The sequence below is a fragment of the Pongo pygmaeus genome, chromosome 1 (assembly GCF_028885625.2).
Source record: "Pongo pygmaeus isolate AG05252 chromosome 1, NHGRI_mPonPyg2-v2.0_pri, whole genome shotgun sequence".
Classification (NCBI taxonomy): Eukaryota; Metazoa; Chordata; class Mammalia; order Primates; family Hominidae; genus Pongo; species Pongo pygmaeus.
The window spans coordinates 57,755,666-57,776,211 of NC_072373.2; positions in this window are offsets into that span (position 1 = coordinate 57,755,666).

Sequence of the window (20,546 nt, forward strand, 5' to 3'; positions counted from 1 at the left end):
AAGCATTTTTTTAGCTTCTGTGTAGGGAATATATATCTCCCTTGAACCTATGTTTCCTTAAAACTAGTATCCCATTTCTCTTCCCATCTAACAGAAAATCACCTCAAAATTTCTGTCTACATTTATATTTTCTAATTTTTCTATTCTTATATTTTCTTGAACTCATTCAATTAGTCTTTAATATCTACTACTTACCAATGAGACAACTTTTTTGGTGGCCACCAGTGGCTTCCATATTTCTTTATTCAATGGTCAATTCCCCATTAGTGTCTTACTTGATCTCTCATATAATTATTAATTACCTCCTCTTCTAAACATGACATCACTCTTTCTCACACTCTACATTGTTCTTTCTCAGTCTTCTTTGTGGATCCTAGTACTCTCACAGATATCCAAAGGTCAAACTTAGACCAAGTGTTTAGACCTAGTAACTCTTATTTGTTTCTTCTATAATGTCATTACCCATTCTCTCTATAACATCATTCAATCTCATGATTTTATATATAATCACCTTACTGAGGACTCTTTAATGTATATCTCCAGTCTAGAGATCTTGATCTCAAGACTTAATAACCTATTTGATATCTCCATATAGATATCTAATAGACATATGAACTATACCTAGCCACAACTAAGCCATAATATTTTTGTATTAAAATCAGCAGATTTTGCAATATTCTTCATCTCACTAAATGACAATCTTATCCTTTGAGTTGTTGAAATTGAAATCTGTAGTGAACTCATTTTTTGGTTTGCAGCCTATATCTAACCCATTAGAAAGCCATATTAGTTGTTCCTTAAAATCCACCCCCACCAAAAAACCTCCATGTTTACTAATCTGATTCACCGAATTTTCTTCAAGTCCTTTTAACCCATCTCTGCTTTTGTTTTTAGTTCCACCCATAGCCTTGTCTACTCTAAATACGGAAGTCAAAGTTATCTTTTTAAAATGTAAATCAAATCACTTCACTTCCATATTCAAAGCTCTCGATGATTCCACATTGTATTTTCAGTCATAGGCACAGTCCATTCAGTGGCCAACATAACTAGACAGTTCACACCCACTGCCATCTCCATGATCAACTTTTCTCTCACTCTTCTACCTATGCACACTGACACAGGCATGCCTTGCTTCTATATTATTTTCCTAAACACCAAAATGTTCTCCAACTCAGTGACTTTGTACCTAATATTCCCTCTAGCTTAATAGCTCTTCCAGTAAACATCTGCATAATTCCTGCATGCATTTACATTGGAGAAATATCAATGTGCCTGATCACAGTGTTCTGGGAGAAACCCATGTAAAGTATTACTTCAAAAGTTATATTGCACCTATTCATTTTGTAAAATACAAATTATTCTGAATTCTGAAACACATCTTGCCCTAAGAGATAAATATTGTGGAGCTATGTAAGGATTGCATCACCAAAACCATAATTTTCTTCTTTATGGAAAATTTAAGGTTTATTTAAACCTTTATGGAAATTTTAAGATTTGTTTAAAGGGTAGTTTTTTACTAAAGATTTTTATTTTTCTTTAAGGACTGATGCTAGGACCTAACATCTATGTAAGATGCAATTCTCCTGGATTTTACCAATATCCTTACCATAATCCTTCAGATAGTGGTTATTGTCCTCATTTTCAGAAGATAAAACTGAGATCCAAATTATATAGTTAGTTTAAGATGACAGAGTTTAGGAAAAAAATTAGAATACAAAATAAGACAAAACTAAGATAATGGGAGCAATATGGAGATATTAAAATAATTATAAACCTCTTTCTTCTTAGTAGGTAAATTTTAGTCTAAAATATGTTCATAAATCATTTTTAATAAAATTAAGGTCAACATAACTAACAAAAATTTTATTAACTAAATTTTATTAACTAAAATATTTTATTTTTAAAAGTTATGGTTAAGTCTACAGTAAGAACAATGGGAAACCTTTGATAACAGACACAGGTTTGTTTTATATCTATACATTCAGCACATAGGGATTCAATAAAAGGTTTATCTGGCTGACTGAAAGGGATATATATATATATTTTTTTAGATGGAGTCTCGCTCTGTCGCCCAGGCTGGAGTGCAGTGATACGATCTCAGCTCACTGCAAGCTCCGCCTCCCGGGTTAACACCATTCTCCTGCCTCAGTCTCCAGAGTAACTGGGACTACCGGCGCCTGGCTAATTTTTTGTATTTTTAGTAGGGACGGAGTTTCACTGTGTTAGCCAGGATGGTCTCGATCTCCTGACCTCGTGATCTGCCCGCTTCGGCCTCCCAAAGTGCTGGGATTATAGGCGTGAGCCACCGCGCCCGGCCAGAAAGGGATTTTCAAAGAACTACATAAGATATTGCCATTATTCTCAAGGAACACAAAAGTTCATTAATAGAGATAAGAGAAAAATAAGTCAATCTGTTGTTTCACTTTACGCAATTAGTTTTCCTACGATGTGACTTCTGGCCTTGTCTTAATTTGCATGTCATATTATGAACATCCAAAGACTGATGCAATAAATGTGCTCTATTTTGACTACTCTTTTGAAAGACTACATGAGAGAATTTTTTATAGCAATATTTCATATACTAAATTTTATTCTGATATGGCTAGTGACTAAATTAAATATTTTTACATTTTAGTTTACCTTTTCTTTTTAAATCCAGGTCATGTAGGATTAATTTATATTTACATGGTAATTGCTTATTACTTTAACTTTCTGGATATGTTTATAAAAGATATTTAGCATAATACTATTCATATCAATTTATATGTGATAAATTGAATCAAGGTTTAGTTTTAAATCACATTATTTTTCTATTCTTTGGGTTAAAACAAATAAGTGAAATTAGTTTCCTTTGTTCAAGTTTCACCTTGATATCTATCGTATAAGTTCATTTTTCCACTTTACCTGTCTATTTCCATTTCTTCTGGTGAAGCTCTCAGTGGAACTGAGAATATTTTAGTACAGATGTACAACAAGGTAATGCATGCCAGCCTTTCTTGAAGTTTCTAGTTATACCTTCAGAGGAAGTAATATTATAACAAGCAAATTAAAGAGCCATGAAAATGTAATGAAAACAAGTTTATGTCAAAGGAATAAATGGTTGCAATTGAAAATAAGCCACCTGTTTCTCATTAAGCAAACAAGTGATGTGGCACATAATTAAGGGGCTGAAAAATGTATTTTGCACCCCAGGATCTTTTATAATACTAGAATTTTAGGCTGCTGAAAGTGATAGCAAGGGAACAATGCACCATTAACAGTCTCTTACAGGATCTTCATTATAGTGAAGAGGAATTCTCAAAAACAAAAGGCATTCATCAGGTGACTGTAGAAAATGCTTCCATTATTTTGGTCCTAGAGCTAGCAGAGAAGGAAACCAGTAACAGACACAATTAATAGAGGTCATGTCTTTTCACCAGCAGTCCCCAACCGTTTTGACACCAGGGTCTGGTTTCATGAAAGACAATTTTTCTATGGATGGGGGATGAGGGGAGGGTTAGGGGTGAGACTGGATGGAGAATGGTTTCCGGAGAAAACTGTTCCACTTCAGATCATCAGGCATTAGATTCTCATAAGGAGCATTGCAATTTAGATCCCTTGCATGTACAGTTCACCATAGGATTTGAGCTCCTGTGAGAATGTAATGCCCCTGCTGATCTGATCTGACAGGAGGTGGAGCTCAGGCAGTAATTCTTTGCTACCAAGTGGCTCAGCCCCTGCTGTGCAGCCCAGTTTGTAACAGGCCAAGGACTCTTACCAGTCTGCAGCCTGGGGGCTAGCTACCCGTGTTTTACACCTTTTCTATAGTAGTGGTTCTAACACTTTTGCATGCAATAGAATCACAGGGAAGCCTTGCTCAAATGAATATATCAGTTCCATCCTGATTTCTGGCTCAGTGTGTTTGGTGTAGGGCCACAGATTGCATTTGTAGCACATTCCCAGGGGGTGCTGCTGCTGTTCGTCCAGGAATCACAATGTGGTCACCACTATGCTAGAGAATCCTTAAGGGCAGTGAAAAAAAGTTTTCAGAGATTTTAAAAAACTTTTATGAAAAATAGATATATGAGCATGCATAATCATGCACCTTAAATAATTTCACATAATTAGAAAATTTGATTTGTCTCAAATTTTATGTAGGAGGTACAGAACTTAAGTAAATGTATACCCCACCTGAACATCAGATTGTTGAATTCATTCTTTTAGCCCACAGTGATTTTCATGCAAATACACACATACACAGCCATGCATGCTCTCACACACAGCTATTTATTGATGTGTATTTAGAATAATTCTTTGCAAAAGTTACTTTTCTTTCTAATAAAGTCTATCTGGTATTTTAAGAATGTTGTGAAAGTAAATAACATAATAAAATAATGCATGTGAATATGGAGCACACATGCCTTTATACATCACACAGAAATGAGCAGCAACAACAAAAGCCACTGGGGGAAAGATTGGGAGATAATAGCAAGAAAAAAAAGCCAGTGGTTCCTCCTCGATCTTTTGTTCTCCTAAAAAGCAAGAGCAGTGCTTATCATTCACGTAGAACTGTGTCTTCTATTCAAAACACAGTGAAGGAAAACTGCTTCATTTTTACATGGAAAAAAGTGCCATGGTTTTCATATTTCTGTCCAGTGATGAAGCTAAATGTAATTCACCCAGTCTATAATCTGTGCTTCAAAAAATAACTGAGTCTAAAATGACCACCCAATTGCTGGCACAATAATAAAATAATGGCAGGACATATCCTATGTTGAAAGATAGACAAAGCAGTGACTTAAAGAGAAGTCATACCTTTGGTAAAAATTAATTCAAACAAAAATTTTCCTAGCAACACACTATTTTCTGGATATTAGTGTGAATAGATGTTAAAGGTACCATAAACTGGTAAAATGATCTGTGAACAGATGCATGAACAAAGAGGAACTATTTTATGCAAATAATAATGAAGGTATTATATCAAAGACATGACCAGAGAGCCACACATGGCAATAGGACAATAAGAGTAAGGCACTAAGAAGATCAGCAGAACTAGAAAAATAAAGTCGGAAATGAATTAAGCAATTTTGTCACATTAGAAACTGTTTCTTCAGGTATTCATATTATTGTTACATGTCTGAAATAAGAGGTACTTGCCAATGTGTTGGAGTTGATATTCTGGTGCCTCAATGTAGTTGAGCAAGTAGCTCCCCCAAATAACGTTGACTGTCCTAAGTGTATATTTTCTATTATTTATATAAGTAAGTGTGGTTATACAATAATTTATTTAAGGCTTATAGCCCATGCTGTGGATATTACACATAAAAAGTGAAACATAATTCCTGAAAGCTCATGAAAAATAAGATTCAATTGTTTCAAGTTAAAGGAAATCATAGTCTAAAGCAGGTGTTGCCAAATTCCTGCAAAGCACAGATGATATTTGATTTCTGGTCTGTTCTTATAGGCCTAAGAGCCAAGAATGTTTCTTATATTTCAATTGATTGTGGCACAAAAAATTTTAAATGCAACAGAGATATAATATAGCTTGCAAAGTTTAATATCTTGATTGCACGTCACATTAATTAAAAAGTTTGCAAACACTTGGCCTGTAGTTATGATTTTTATATTGATTCATTTTTAAATTGAATTATCAGAGTGCAAGGAGAAAACATTTGAACTTTCTATGTATGTGAACACGCACACAATCTTTTCAATATTTTTCTACATGTTGTATTATGTACTTATAATATTTATACCAGCAGACACCATTAAATAAATAAATAAATGTTCACATATTGAATGTGCTGCTTCAACTTCTCTTTTACTGAAGTGGCAGGTGATCTAAAACATTAGTCATATACTGGTCTAGATAAGTTGAACAAAAAAGATTAAATACAAACTTATGTGAAATGGGTGAAGAAATAAATTAAGTGCTGATGATAAAGTGTAATAAGAGTACAGAGAAGGAGGTTATTGAAGCTTTGAGTTGCCATTTGGTAAAGATAGCCATAAAAGTTACAAAGGAAGTTACGGCTTGTGTTGTAAAATACACTTTTTCCATCAACATTGAAGTCTGAAACTGTGTTTTTACTCTTTTGTTTCACTTAGGTGAGTTTAATTGGGAGTTTCAAGAAGAAAAATAAAAAATAAATACAATCTCTCAGATTACCATTAACATGATTAACATTAATTAATCACTAATTAATGTCTATTGTATCACTTTGTTTTTGGAGATAACATTTTTATATGACTGATGTAATCTTTCAGGAGTAATTTTAACTCAGAGACAGTGTCTATAAACAGCATTTGCTGGTAAAAATTGATATAAATATTATGGAGTGCAATTTAAATCTAAAATCTAAAAAGTGTACCTATAAATTTTCTTCAATTTACAATGGGTTTAGCCAGATATAATCCCATTGTCAGTTGAGGGATATACTGATTGAGTATCACTTTTGCACGATGGTACAGTAAAAAAAAAATTGTAAGTCAAATCACTGTAAGTCAAGGAGTGCCTATATTTTCAAGATTAAATAGTTTTCATTTTAGAAATTTGCCCCCCAAAATAAACTCACATATGCACATTACCTTAATTACATTAAAAATTAAGTCTCCTATACCATTGGAGTTCTCACTTTATAGTTTGCTGAGTTCTTCCCTTTCTTTACTATGTACTAATATCAACGTCTTAATGCTTACATGCTCCATTTTCAATAAGTGTTATGTCCTAACACTGCAAAACATGAAAGTTTTTGGAACTCCATTCATTAATAATTTAGTGGAATATTGCAGTTTTTTGAAACAAAGTGCAACAAAAATTTAAATGTATTCCAAGCAGAATAAAACCAAATTGATGACAGAAACAAAGAAAGAAATAATTCTGCTGAATTACTTTTCTTGAATATTCAATATTAGCTCTTCATAAAAAATTGTATTTTGATCAGTCTTCCTGGGTATATATCAATTTTTTTCATTAAAGACTAATAACCCAATTTAAAAATGGGCTATAGACTTAAATAGACATTATAAAAAATACAAATAGCCAATAGGCACATGAAAAAACATAGCAAATAGGTACATGAAAAACCAATCAACATGACTAATCATCAGGGAAATACAAATGAAAACCACTATGAGATGTCACTTTACACCTGTCAGAGTGGTTATTATTTTTTTAAAAAGAGATACAATTATTGCCAGTGTGACATGGAGAAATCAAAACTCTTGTACAGTGTTGATGGGAATGCAAAATGGTTTAACAACTATGGGAAACAGTTTGGAGGTTCCTTAAAAAATTGAAAATAAAACTACCATATGACCCAGCAACCTCACTCTGACTATTCATCCAAAATAATTGAAATCAAGACCTGGAAGAAATATTAGCACTCCTATGTTCATTGCAGTACTATTCACAACAGCCAAGATGTGAAAACAACCTAAATGTCCCTTCACAGATGAATGAATAAATAAATTGTGGTCTGCATAAATGATGAAATACTGTTCAGCCTTAAAAAAGAAGAAAATTCTACAAGATGAAACAATATGGATAAACCTGGAGGAAATTAAATGAGGTGAGACAGTCACAGAAAAATATTGCACGATTCCACTTATGTGAAATATATAAAATAGTCAAATTCCGAGAGTCAAAGAGTGGAATGGTGGTTACTACAGGATGTTACTAAAGAGAGAGTTATTAATCAGGGGGCATAATATTCAGTCATACAGGATGCATAAGTTCCAAAGATCTGCTATACAACAGTGTACCTATAATAAATAATAACGTACTGTAAGCTGCAAAAATTTTAAGATGGTAAATCTCATGCTAATTGTTATTACCACAATAAAATAAAATAAATATTTTTTTAAATATGCAGTCTTGAAAACAGATTGCATTTTTTGTTGTTGAAATGTTTAAACAATGAATTGAAGAAAGCATTGTTTGTAAAAACTGTTTAAAGAACATGACCATATATACAAATATTTTATTTATGTTAATTTTCAATATTTAGATAATATATAAGTTATTTTAATGGACATGTGGACATGGACATAAATTATATTAAATTTCCATAAAATTTATTTTTGCAAATGAGTTTTCAAATAAATAGAAATATTTTGTCTGAATTTTTTATCAGAAATTAATATTTCAAAGCATTTAAAGATTAAATTGCATTGCCATTTAAGGTTCTGGAAAATTAAGAAAAAAATAGATTATTAACGAAATGTATCAACAGAAATGATGGAGACAAGCCATTGGATATACGTTTTGCTCCTAATGTTTTTAAGTGCCTTTTAAAATGTACACATGCACATATGTACACGTGTACATACCAAAATCTATATATGAGGCTGGTGGAACATCAAAATGACAATATAATTTAACTATGAGTGCCAGGAGTGTACCTGCTTTTATTTTCTCCCTTGAACTTTTCTATATTTGACATTTTTAAGAATAGTCAGTATCTATTACCTTTCATAGCTGACAAAAAATTGATTAATATATGTGAGTCTTTTAACAGTTTGAGAGGTGGTACATTGGTTTGAAGATTCTGGAGCCAGACTGTCTGGATTTAAATTCCAGTTGTCCCTCTGAACATCTAAGTAACCTTACACTAGCTACCCAAACTCTCTAGACCCTAGTATTCTGACCTGTAAAAATGGAGATAGTGTTAATAGTTATCTCACAGGAATGTTATATGAAAATTAAAGTTAGTGTTTATGGTATGTTTAGAATTGTATCTTATATAAAGAAAACTATGAAATTAGCTGTATATTATTACTCTTGTTATTACCCCAAATCAGAAACTAATTATTTGACATGTTTTAATCTTATTAAATTTCAAATTTTCTTATTAAATTTTTCATTTTATTTTAAGTAATTTATATTATTTATGCCAGTGAATGTTACTTTTACTTTATATCGAAATAATTTTAAAAACTATTCATATTTACTAACATAAAATTTTGGAGAAAATGTACAGCTTTGATTTGTCCTAAATATGCATCATTAATACCAGTATTTTATTTTCATATGGTTCTTTCTGCATTTATGAAGATCGAGTGATTAGTTTTACAGATATATAGCTATATTTCTAACTAGATTATTTCTAACCCTTTGCCTTAGAGTCTTTCCTTTTATGTGCACTCATGATCCTATATATTTTCTAGGAGTAGCAATTAGAATAAAACAAAGTATTTAGGTATAGATGAGCAATTTCTTTGTTTATTAATAAAGTATTAAAATAGTCTCCTTCACCGCAATATCTTTTTGGTTGTTGTGACATAATAAGTCCAATTTCAGATATAAATTTTTTCTTGATATCCACATCTATGTTTAGATGCTGGTGCATTAGCTTGTACAATGCACATATTTATAGTTAGTCAGTATCTTTTGAGAATGATCCTATAACATTTTCATAGTTTCTCAACTTGTATTTCTTGCCTTTCCAAGGTAGGACTGAATTGAAATAGCACCAAATCAAACCAACCAGCAAAGAAAATGAATTCCAATTTCTTGAAATCGTTGTAGTTATATGCAAGGACACAGGCCACCAAACTATGGCCTGAGGCCTGTTTTTGCATGGCCAGTATATTAGTTTCCTAGGGCTGCTATAATGTACCAAAAGCTGAGTAGCTTAAAAGAAAAGAAATTTACTGTCTTTTAGAGGCTACAGATCAAACTGTTGTCAGGGCCATGCACCTCCTGAAACCTATAGGGCCAGTCTTCTTTGCCTCTTCCTAGCTTCCATTAGTTTACCAGAAATCTTTGTCTATCCAGCTTGCAGCTGTTAAACTCCAATCTCTGCTTTTTTCTTCACATGATGTTCTTCCTGTGTGTTTCTGTCCCATCTTCTTAAAGGGACACCAGTCATAATGGACTACAGGCTAAACGTACTCCACTATGACCTTATTTTAACTTAGATAATCACATCTACAATGACCCTATTTTCAAATAAGCTCTCAATCTGAAGTACTGGGGTTTAGGACTTCACTTTTGTTTTTTTTCTTTTTTTGAGACACAATTCAACCCATAACAACCAGCAAGGAAAGAAGAGTTTTTACATTGTTAAGGTTGTAAACATATTTATTTCCCTATGTCATATCATATATATTTTGCACTGAATTATATCTGCTTACTGAACACACTCTACATCAGAATTAATCATCAGTAGCTTGCATTCTTGTTTCTAGGTACATTTGCAGTAATTGGTGCTGTTGGTGCCATATACAAACTGATCACCTCTGATCATGCTTTCTCCTCAGTATGCTTTGATTCTCTTTGTTTGGTCTATCTGAAATGTCATCCCCTCTTTGCCATTTCTCAGAATTACAACATATTCATTGTTAATACCTAGTTTATTCAGTTTGCACTTTCCTAATTGTCACTAGAATAAAATAATTATTCCCTAAAAATTACATGCATTTGTTATTTGCATTGCTTATTGTATATACTTAATGTTTTATACTGTTATTACTTGAACAGGACTTACTATACATCCACATTTACATTCTAAAGTGCCTAACACAATAGTATAACAATTTTTCAAAAATATTTTATTGATGATTTATTGAATGATTTAAGCAAAATAATGAATCGAATTATCCAAATAATTGTTTCCTTTCACTATATCGCTTGACATGAGTACATAGTAGGTAGGTAAATATAAAACAAATAATTAGTACAAAGGTTCAGATGTTAGAAACCACTATGTGTTTATAGGCCAACAAAAATCTGTTTGAAAAACTGATGATAACAACTATTTAACCTTATTGTATCTTTTTCAAAAACATATTTATTTCTATAATTTATAGTTACTACAATTTGCTAATGTAAGACTTTCTATATGATGCTGGAATTGATTTATTTAAAGGCTAAATGGACAATACTTTAAAAAATTCATTTTCTGTAAGAAATATAAAATTCTACATATGTAAAAAAACAATAGTAATAAAAAGGATGGGTATTAAAATTATACCCAAATTCTATTACGGCAAAACCACAGTTTCAAATAATTATTAATTCCATAAGCAGAAAATATGACTTCTAATCTCTTTTTGAAAGTAAAAACAATTAGTAATTTATTATTTATTGCAGTTATAACTGTACTGCCGAATAGAATTTGAGATGAAATTTGTAGCAGTGCTCATAAGGATTAACAATTTAGTTTTCCTTGAACACCATTGTGTCCTCTTCCTACCTGTACTTGCAATGTTAGCCAATCTAAACCATTCTTTATTAAATCTAAGGTAGCTAAACCCATAGAATCTCTCTAAAGGAAGCCATTTACATTTCACAAGCAAAGAAATCCATTTTCAGGATGTTTCTGTATTATGACAGCAAGATTAGTTCAAAAATGAAAAATTCAGACAATCAAGCAGCTGTTTCATATACAAAATGCCAAACATCTGGTTCTCCTGACTTTTTTTCTCACTGATTTGATTGAAACAGCAGGGTTGATTGTGTTGTGCAAATATAGCCTCAGAACAGGAAAATTAAGGAGTAAAAATCTTGACTTTATTGTAGACTTCTTAAAAATCCTGAATTCAGAGACTCTGAGGCTATAGTGTCAGCTACTTGAACAGCCTGCCTTCTATTGTATTCTTAGCCGATTCAGTAAGATGTTTACCAAAGAACTCTGGAACTGCAAGATAATTTTAATTAGCATAGTCATCAGCATTTTTGTTCCCCAGTGGCCTTCAATACATGATTTCCCAAGTCTAGACAAATGTACTAAGGACTGCTCAGATGTTCATTACAATCCCAGTTCCACATATAAACCAGTTATATGCCTCAAGAGATGACCATTTACTAGATAAATATTTGCACATTATAGTGAATGGCATAGAACCCTATCTCATACCTTTCATATGAATGTGAAATATAAAATGAGTTCCAGTCAAATGAGTTGTGCTTATTCGCATTTCTGAAAACATGCTGTTTTTACCACCTGCTATGCTTTGCTTCCATAGCTTACCATAACATTTGAAAAAAGTTGGAAATCATTAAAATAATAATTGGTATGTTCATAACAAATATCGGTAGCCAGTCAGCTATCAACAAGAAGGCTGTCATGGGATGATAGAGTGGAAAAACATCAAACAGAAAGGAAAAGAATAGAAGAATGTCAGAGGGAAATGAGAAGTAATACAGAGAATAATCTCATACCAAAATCAAGACCAAGCTTCAGTGGAAATAGCAGAATGATGTCCTGTGAAAAAACGAGAGTTATTGGTATGGTTTGGCTCTTTGTTCAGCATGGGGGCAGTTTTCCCCCATGCTGTTCTTGGAACGGTGAGCAAGTTCTCATGAGATCTCATGATTTAAAAGTGGCAACCCCCACCCACCATACACAATCTCTCTCCTGCCACCATGTAAGACCTGTCTTGCTTCCCTTTTGTATTCTACCATGATTGTAAGTGTCCTGAGGTTTCTCCAGCCCTGTGGAACTAAGAGTCAATTAAACCTCTTTGTTTATAAATTACCCAGTTTCAGGTAGTTCTTTATAGCAGTGTGAAAATGGGCTAATACAGAAAATTGGTACGGGTGTGGCTGGCCAGGTTTCATTACTGCAGGCCCCCATTACTACTGTTTCAGTACTAAGTAGCTAGGTTAAATATTAAAAGCTGATAGAGCCAGTGCCCTCATACAAAGGCTCGAATGTAACAAAAGTCCACCAAGAGTTTTGCCTAGAGCTTTCCTTGACCTTGAAGCATGACAAAATAAAGAAGAAATTCTTAACAAGACCCATTTAGGATTAAACAAGTTTTATTGGGGGTATGAAGGAACTTCCCAAAACTCCATGATTTAGCAGGAGACAAGATAAGGGTAATCACCTGAGCACCTGGACCCATTTTGATCAAGTAAATTTACTGAGGTCCAGAGGAAGGTGTTGGTACTTAGATCTTAGTTATAGATTCAAAGAAGTTAACCACTTACGTCTTTAGATGAATGCACACTTACACATAGACACTGAACTTAGAAGGTATATAAGCTTTGGAAAATTATGTAATTTGAGTTGGTCTGGCAATAGTTTCTAGGCCTTCTCCCCGTAACTGATTACAAAAATAAAAACTCTCTTCTCTCCCAGTTCATCTGCATCTCGATATTAGGCCAAGAGAATAAGCAGCCCAACCCTCAGTTTGGTCCCGGAACACCAGTAGAGTGGGGCACTGCTATAAAGATACCTAGGAAAGTGGAAGTGACTTTGTAAATGGGTAACAAGCAGAGGTTGGAAAAGTTTAGAGGGCTCAGAAAATGACAGGAAGATGTGGGAAAAGTAAGAACTTCCTAAAGATTTGTTGAATGGTTTTGACCAAAATGCTGATAGTGATATGGACAATGAAGTCTAGGCTGAGGTGGTCTCAGATGTAGATGAGGAACTTATTGAGGACTTGAGCAAAGGTCACTCTTGCTATGCTTTAACAGAGATACGGGAGCATTTTGCCACTGCTGTAGAGATCTGTGGGACTTTAAACTTAAGAGAGATGATTTAGGGTATCTGGCAGATGAAATATCTAAGCAGCAAAGCATTCAAGATGCGGCCTGGCTTTTTCTAAAAGTGTACAGTCAAATGCATTCACAAACAGAAGATCTGAAATTGGAACTTATGTTTCAAAGGAAAGCAGAACATACATTCTGGAAAATTTGCAGCCTGACCATGCAGTAGAAAAGAAAAATCCATTTTCTGGGGAGGAATTGAAGCAGGCTGCAGAAATTTTCGTAAGTATCAAGGAGCCAAACGTTAATAGCCAAGACAATGGAGACAACGTCTCCATGGCATTTCAGAAATCTTCACTGTAGCCTATCTGATATGGTGTGGCTGTGTCCCCACCCAAATCTCATCTCCAATTGTAATCTTCATAATTCCCACAAGTTGAGGGAGAGACCTGGTGGGAGGTGACTGGATCCTGGGGGTGGTTTCCCTTATGCTATCCTCATGATAGTGAGTGAGTTCTCACAAGATCTGATGGTTTTATAAATGGCAGTTTCCTCTGGGCTTTTTGCTGTCTCTCACCTACTGTCATGTAATACATGCATGCTTCCCCTTCCACCATACTTTTAAGTTTCCTGAGGCCTCCCCAGGCATGCAGAACTGTAAGTCAATTAAACCTCTTTTCTTTATAAATTACCTAGTTTCAGGCAGTTCTTTATAGCAGTGTGAGAATGGACTAACACATGGTAAATTAGTACCAGTAGAGTGGAGTACTGCTATATAAATATCCAAAACTGTGAAGCAACTTGGGAACTGGGTAACAAGCAGAGGTTGGAAGAATCTGGAGTTTGGAGGACCCAAAAGAAGATAGGAAGATGTGGGAAAGTTTGGAACTTCCTAGAGACTTGCTGAATGGTTTTGACCAAAATGCTGACAGTGATATGGACAATGAAGTCCAGGCAAAGGTGGTCTCAGATGGAAATGAGGAGATTATTTGGAACTGGAGAAAAGGTCAGTTTTGCTATGTTTTAGCAAAGAGACTGGCAGCATTTTGCCCCTGCCCTAGAGATCTGTGAAACTTTGAACTTGAAAGAGATGATCTGAAATTGGAACTTATGTTTAAAAGGGAAGCAGAGCATAGAAGTTTGAAAAATTTGCAGCCTGACAATGCGATAGAAAAGAAAAAACTCATTTTCTGGAGAGAAATTCAAGCTGACTGCAGAAATTTGCATAAGTAATGAAGAGCCAAATGTTAATCATCAAGACAATAGGGAAAATGTCTCTAGGGCATGTCAGAGATCTTGGCAGCTGCCCCTCCCATGACAGACTCAGAGGTTAGGAGGGAAAAATGGTTTCCTGGGCCAGGCCCAGAACACTAGTGCTCTGTATTGCCTTGGACTAGGATGCACTGTGTCTCAGCCACGGCTAAAAGGGGCCAAGGTACAGCTTGTACAGAAGTCAAGAACTGAGGTTTGGGAACCTCCACCTAGATTTCACAGGATGTATGGAAATGCCTGGATGTTCAGGCAGAAGTCTGCTGCAGAGGCTGTGCCCTCATGGAGAACCTCTGCTAGAGCAGTATGGAAGGAAAATGTGGGGTGTTACTCACACAAAGTCCCCACTGGACACTGGCTAGTGGAGCTGTGAGAAGAGGGCCACCATTCTCTAGACCCCAGAATGGTAGATCCACGGACAGCTTGCATCATATACCTGAAAAGTTGCAGATGCTCAAGTTCAGCCCATGAAAGCAGCTGGGAGGGAAGTTGTACCCTGCAAAGCCACAAAGGCAGACAGCCCAAGGCCTTGGGAGCCCACCATTTGCATCAGAATGTCCTGAATGTGAGACATGGAGTTAAAGATGATAATTTTGGAGCTTTAAGATGTAATGACTGCCTGTTGGATTTTGGACTTGCATGGGGGCTGTAGCCCCTACGTTTTGGCCAATTTCTCCCATTGTAATGGGGATATTTATCCAATACCTGCACTCCCATTGTATCTTGGAAGTATCTAAATTGCCTTTGATTTTACAGGCTCATAGGCAGAAGGGACTTGCCTTGTGTCAGGTGAAACTTTGGATTTGGATTTTAGGTTAATTCTGATATGAGTTAAGACTGGGGGACTGTTGGGAAGGCATGATTGGTTTTGAAAAGTGAGGATATAAGATTCGGGAGAGTTTGGGGAGGAATAATATGGTTTGGCTGCATCCCCACCCAAATCCCATTTGTAATTGTAATGCCCTTAATCCCCATGTTTCGAGTGAGGGACCTGGTGGGAGGTGATTGAATGATGGCAGCAATTTTCCCCATGCTGTTCTTGTGATAGTGAGGGAGTTCTCACAAGATCTGATGGTTTTATAAATGGCAGTTCCCCCTGGGCTTTTTGTTCTCTCTCACCTGCCACCATGTGAGAAGTATCTGCTTCTCCTTCTGCAATAATTGCCAATTTCCTGAGGACTCCCCAGTCATGCAGAACTGTGTATCAATTAAACCTCTTTTTTTAAAAAAGATTATCTAGTCTCAATAGGTCTTTATAGTACTATAAGAATGAACTAATACACTGTTCCATCACAGGCCCAAAGACCTAAGAGGGAAAAATGTTTTCATGGGCTGGGTTCAGGGCCCTGCTGCTCTGTGCAGCTTGGGGACAGGGTGCCCTTTGTCTTAGCCACTCCAGCTCCAGCTGTGGCTATAAAGAGCCAAGGTACAGCTTTAGCCATTGCTTCAGAGGTATCAAGCCCCAAGCCTTGGTAGCTTCCATGTGGTGTTGGGCCTGCAGGTGTGCAGAACACAAGAGATGAGCTTTGGGAGCCTCCACCTAAATTGCAGAGGATGTATGGAAAGGCCTGGATGTCCAGGCAGAAGTCTGTTGCAGGGATGAAGCCGTTATGGAGAACCTAGTGCAATGCAGAAGAGAAAAGTTGGGTTGGAGCCCCCAACACAGAGTCTCCACTGGGCCACTGCCTAGTGGATCTGTGAGAAGAGGGCCACCATCCTGCAGGCCCCAGTATAGTAGATCCACCATGGCTTGCACAGTGATACTGGAAAAGCCACAAGCATTCAACAACAGCCCATGAAAGCAGGTACAGGGACTGTACCCTGTAGAACCACAAAAGCAGAGCTGCCCCAGGCCTTGGGAGCCCACCTCTTGCATCAGCATGTTCTGGATTTTAGACATGAGGTCAAAGGAGATTTTTTTGATGTTTTGGATTTAATAACTGCCCTGTAGGTTTTCGACTTGTATGGGGACTGTAGCCCATTTATTTTGACCAATTTCTCCCTTTTGGAACAGGAGCATTACTCAATGCCTGTACACCCATTGTACCTTAGAAGTAACTAACATGCTTTTGATTTTAGAGGCTCACAGGTGGAAGGGCCTTCCCTTGTTTCAGGTGAGACTTTCGACTTGGACTTTTGGTTTAATGCTGGAATTAGTTAAGACTTTGGGGGACTGTTGGGAAGGCATAATTGTGTTTTGAAATGTGAGCATTAGATCTGATTTGGGAGGGGCCGGGGGCAGAATAACATGGTTTGGCTCTGTGTCCTCACCCAAATCTCTTGAATTGTAAACCCCATGTGTCCTGGGAGGAAACTGGTGGGAGGTGATTAGATTATGGGGGTGGTTTCCCCCATGCTGTTCTCACAATAGTGAGTGAGTTTTCATGTGATCTGATGGTGAAAAAGTGTTTGTCAGTTCCCCCCTTGCTCTCTCTCTCCTGCTGCCATGTAAGATATGCCTTGTTTCCCCTTCTCCTTCCACCATGATTGTTAGTTTCCTGAGGCCTCCTCAGCCATGCAGAACTGTGAGTCAATTAATCCTCTTTTGTTTACAAATCTCCTAGTCTCAGGTAGTTTTTTCAGCAGTGCAAAAACAGACTAATGTAGTTATTCAAACATTTTGTCTGCACAGTAAAGATTCTAAACTGTTTATTTCTCACAAGTCTTATGTGTATGTGTGTGTGTGTATTTCTCTACTAAACTTGCACTGAAAGAGGAAAACATTACTAAAGTCATATAGCAATTGAAGACATGACCTTCAGCAAGTAATATTCATAATTAACAAATATTACAATTATATTTTGTTAATCAAGATGGAGAAAAACTAAAAAAAATCCCTTAAACTATAAATATGGAAAGGAAGAAGAAACAAAGAAGAAAGAAAGAAAGAGAGAGAGAGAAAGAGAGAAATAAAGAAAGAAAGAAGGAAGGAAGGAAAGAAAGAAAAAGAAAGAAAGGAAGGAAGGAAAGAAGGAAGAAAGAAAGAAGAAAGAAAGAGAAAGAAAGAAAAGAAAGAAAGAAAGAAAGAAAGAAAGAAAGAAAGAAAGAAAGAAAGAAAGAAAAGAAAGAAAAGAAAAGAAAGAAGCAGAAAAGGAAATTTAATTACAGGTGCCTTTTCAGTGCTTCCCATACTTTAGAATAAATTTCTTCTAGCTTTCCAGCTGTGAAGGCAGCCATTGTTCTCAGGGGAGCTAATTATACTAAGAAGCTCGCCTTTCTGGTGGGCTCTAATAAGCACAGTTCATTGCAGAACTTTACCAGTGTGTGTCAAAGACCCACGACTGTGTGAGGCTGATGCTAGGGGCATGCCATACGAAGCTCTGTAATGTAGTTGCAGTAAACACACACTCCATTACTAGGACACTGGTGGAATAGTACAGGAGGCTCAAGAATGAGAAGTTATGATTTCATTAATGCTGAACTGTAGGGGTCAAAGAACTAATGAAAGGGCTAAAGGGATAACGATCCCACCTATGATAAGCACTATTTACCATGTAGTCTTGAGCAGACCTCTATGTTAGCAGGAGTCACATGGAGGGGACTGTGTTAGCCATCTGCTCACTGTGCTAGTTGCCATTTTTTCCTGCTTGCTTAGATACCATAAACAGTGACCTAAAGGCAATGAAAAGGCAAACAGTAGTGTGCTGGGTGGGACTTACAAAAAAAAACTTAAACAGAGGCAACATATAAACAAGTTTGCCTATAATTTTGCAATCAGAGCTTTATAAAAACAATGCTTATTTTATTTTACCCATCAATTTCTAAATGTTTGCCTGATAAGTTTATTTCTCAAACATGTGGTTATGGAACATAGGCTTATACTTCATGGAATATAATTTTGAACATAACTAAAACAATAACTAATAAAGACCTTTACGTGAATGTTATGAGATAATTTCGAATATCTCCAGTGAAACACTACTGCTATCAGTGGACATACCCAAATTGGCAACCTATGATTTTGCTATAACCTCATAAACTTTTTTTTTATATTGTGAACTTATATTTTGATTATTTCAGTATTTAAAACAAAATATTTTAGTATTTGAAACTGACAAATGTTAGTGAGTATGGAAAAAAGGTACTTATTTTACTGTTACCATAATAAGAAAACTTTTAAAGAATTCCTGAATATCTAATTCTTTTTTCATAGTGACTCATGCTTCCTTCTTTCTTGACTCCCTCTGAAAGACTGTAAAAATATCAACCTATCTGCAGACAAATTTGATGCCCTATAATGTAATATTATTAAAAAATACAGTTCTCTCTATATTACTTTAATGTCAAATAATGGAATTAGAAGATAACTATCCAAAACTTTATAACCATTATAATTTATGTCTAAGTCCCTAAAATTTATTTTAGATAACAAGTTTTGCCGTGCTTAGCTGTGGATATATAGAAGATTGCTACCTTGGTTGTACTGAAACATCCATGCTCCATGGGATGATTCTCTGAAATTTTCCACTGGCAATTCCATGAGTGAGCTTCATAATGACCTGTGGAAACAGCCTGGTTTTCAACACATCCCTGTTGCTTCAATTGAACAAAGTTGGCCAGCTGTAACAAATAGCACAGCAGTTTTCTTTTTCGGTGTCCAATTCAAATCCATTTCATCCCACTTGGGAGGAAATCGCGATTTAGTCTTAAGATTTATGACATGAAAGCAGATGTACTACTCAAAGTTTATGGAATTAACAACAACAAAAATATCTCCACTATGTTTATAGAACAAAATTAACTCTTTATGAAATGAAAGCAGTTTTCTTATGGAATACCCTGGTATAAAAGCAACAATAACAAATACATGAAAGTTACTGTTTTAGGGAAATAAAAACAAATTCCTAGTGGAATATAGTTTAGAAAACACACACGCACACGCTTGTGTAAAAAACAAGCAACCAATAAACAAATTCGGTTTCCTGATATTGAAATGCTGTTATCAAAAGACAAAATTACAACAGATTTAGTTTAAAGATCCTAATTAACTTTATTCGCAATTCTAGAATCAGGCAACACTTTATTCTACAAAACAGAATGAGCTTTCCAATGTTCTGAGCAGAGGAGTTTGGTTTTATAGATAAAGGTGGGCTGGAGAAAGCAGAAACAAAGAACAAAAAGTGAATTGTTCATTTTAGAGTTACTTTCTTTGTAAGATGGGAACAGGGAGACAGAACAATAGAGAAATAATTGGTTGTTGACACCAGGTTACTTCCTGTTACATTTTTATAAGAATTAAAAACAGAGGAAACTTTATTAACAGGTCAACTGAAACTAGACTGGGAATTTGACTATTGTCTCTAATTCTGATTACCTGGAAGGTCAGATAAACAGCTCAGTTTTGGTTTGATGATGTGGAACTTTAGCAAGAATGACTCCAATTTAGTTTGGTCAGTTTGGCCTAGTGCAGGAGATTTGACCAAACCAATGGCTTCCTATAAATATTGTTTAACCTGTAAAAATTCTGACTATGTAGAACTACTTATAATACAGAAATATCATGAACAGTTATACTATAAAATGTCATCAGTATTTTCAAAAATGTCAGAATAAATGTAAAGCCTTGAAATTAACTGGTATTTATTAGTATAGTGACTATAGTCACATAATTTTATTATCTATTGATATTCATCCTGTAGAAGTTTTATAAAACACACAAACATACAAGCATACATCTTATTTTATATTATGTTCAGCCATTTATGTTTTTTTTTTTCCAGTTCAAAAGACTCAAATGAATTATTGGGAAGTGAACTGAACAAGGCATATGTAAATTTAAGTTCTAAACATGACCTGTATTCTTTTATTACTATTGCCATGACTGTGATAGTTTTCGTATTTACATAAACTGTCTTTGGTA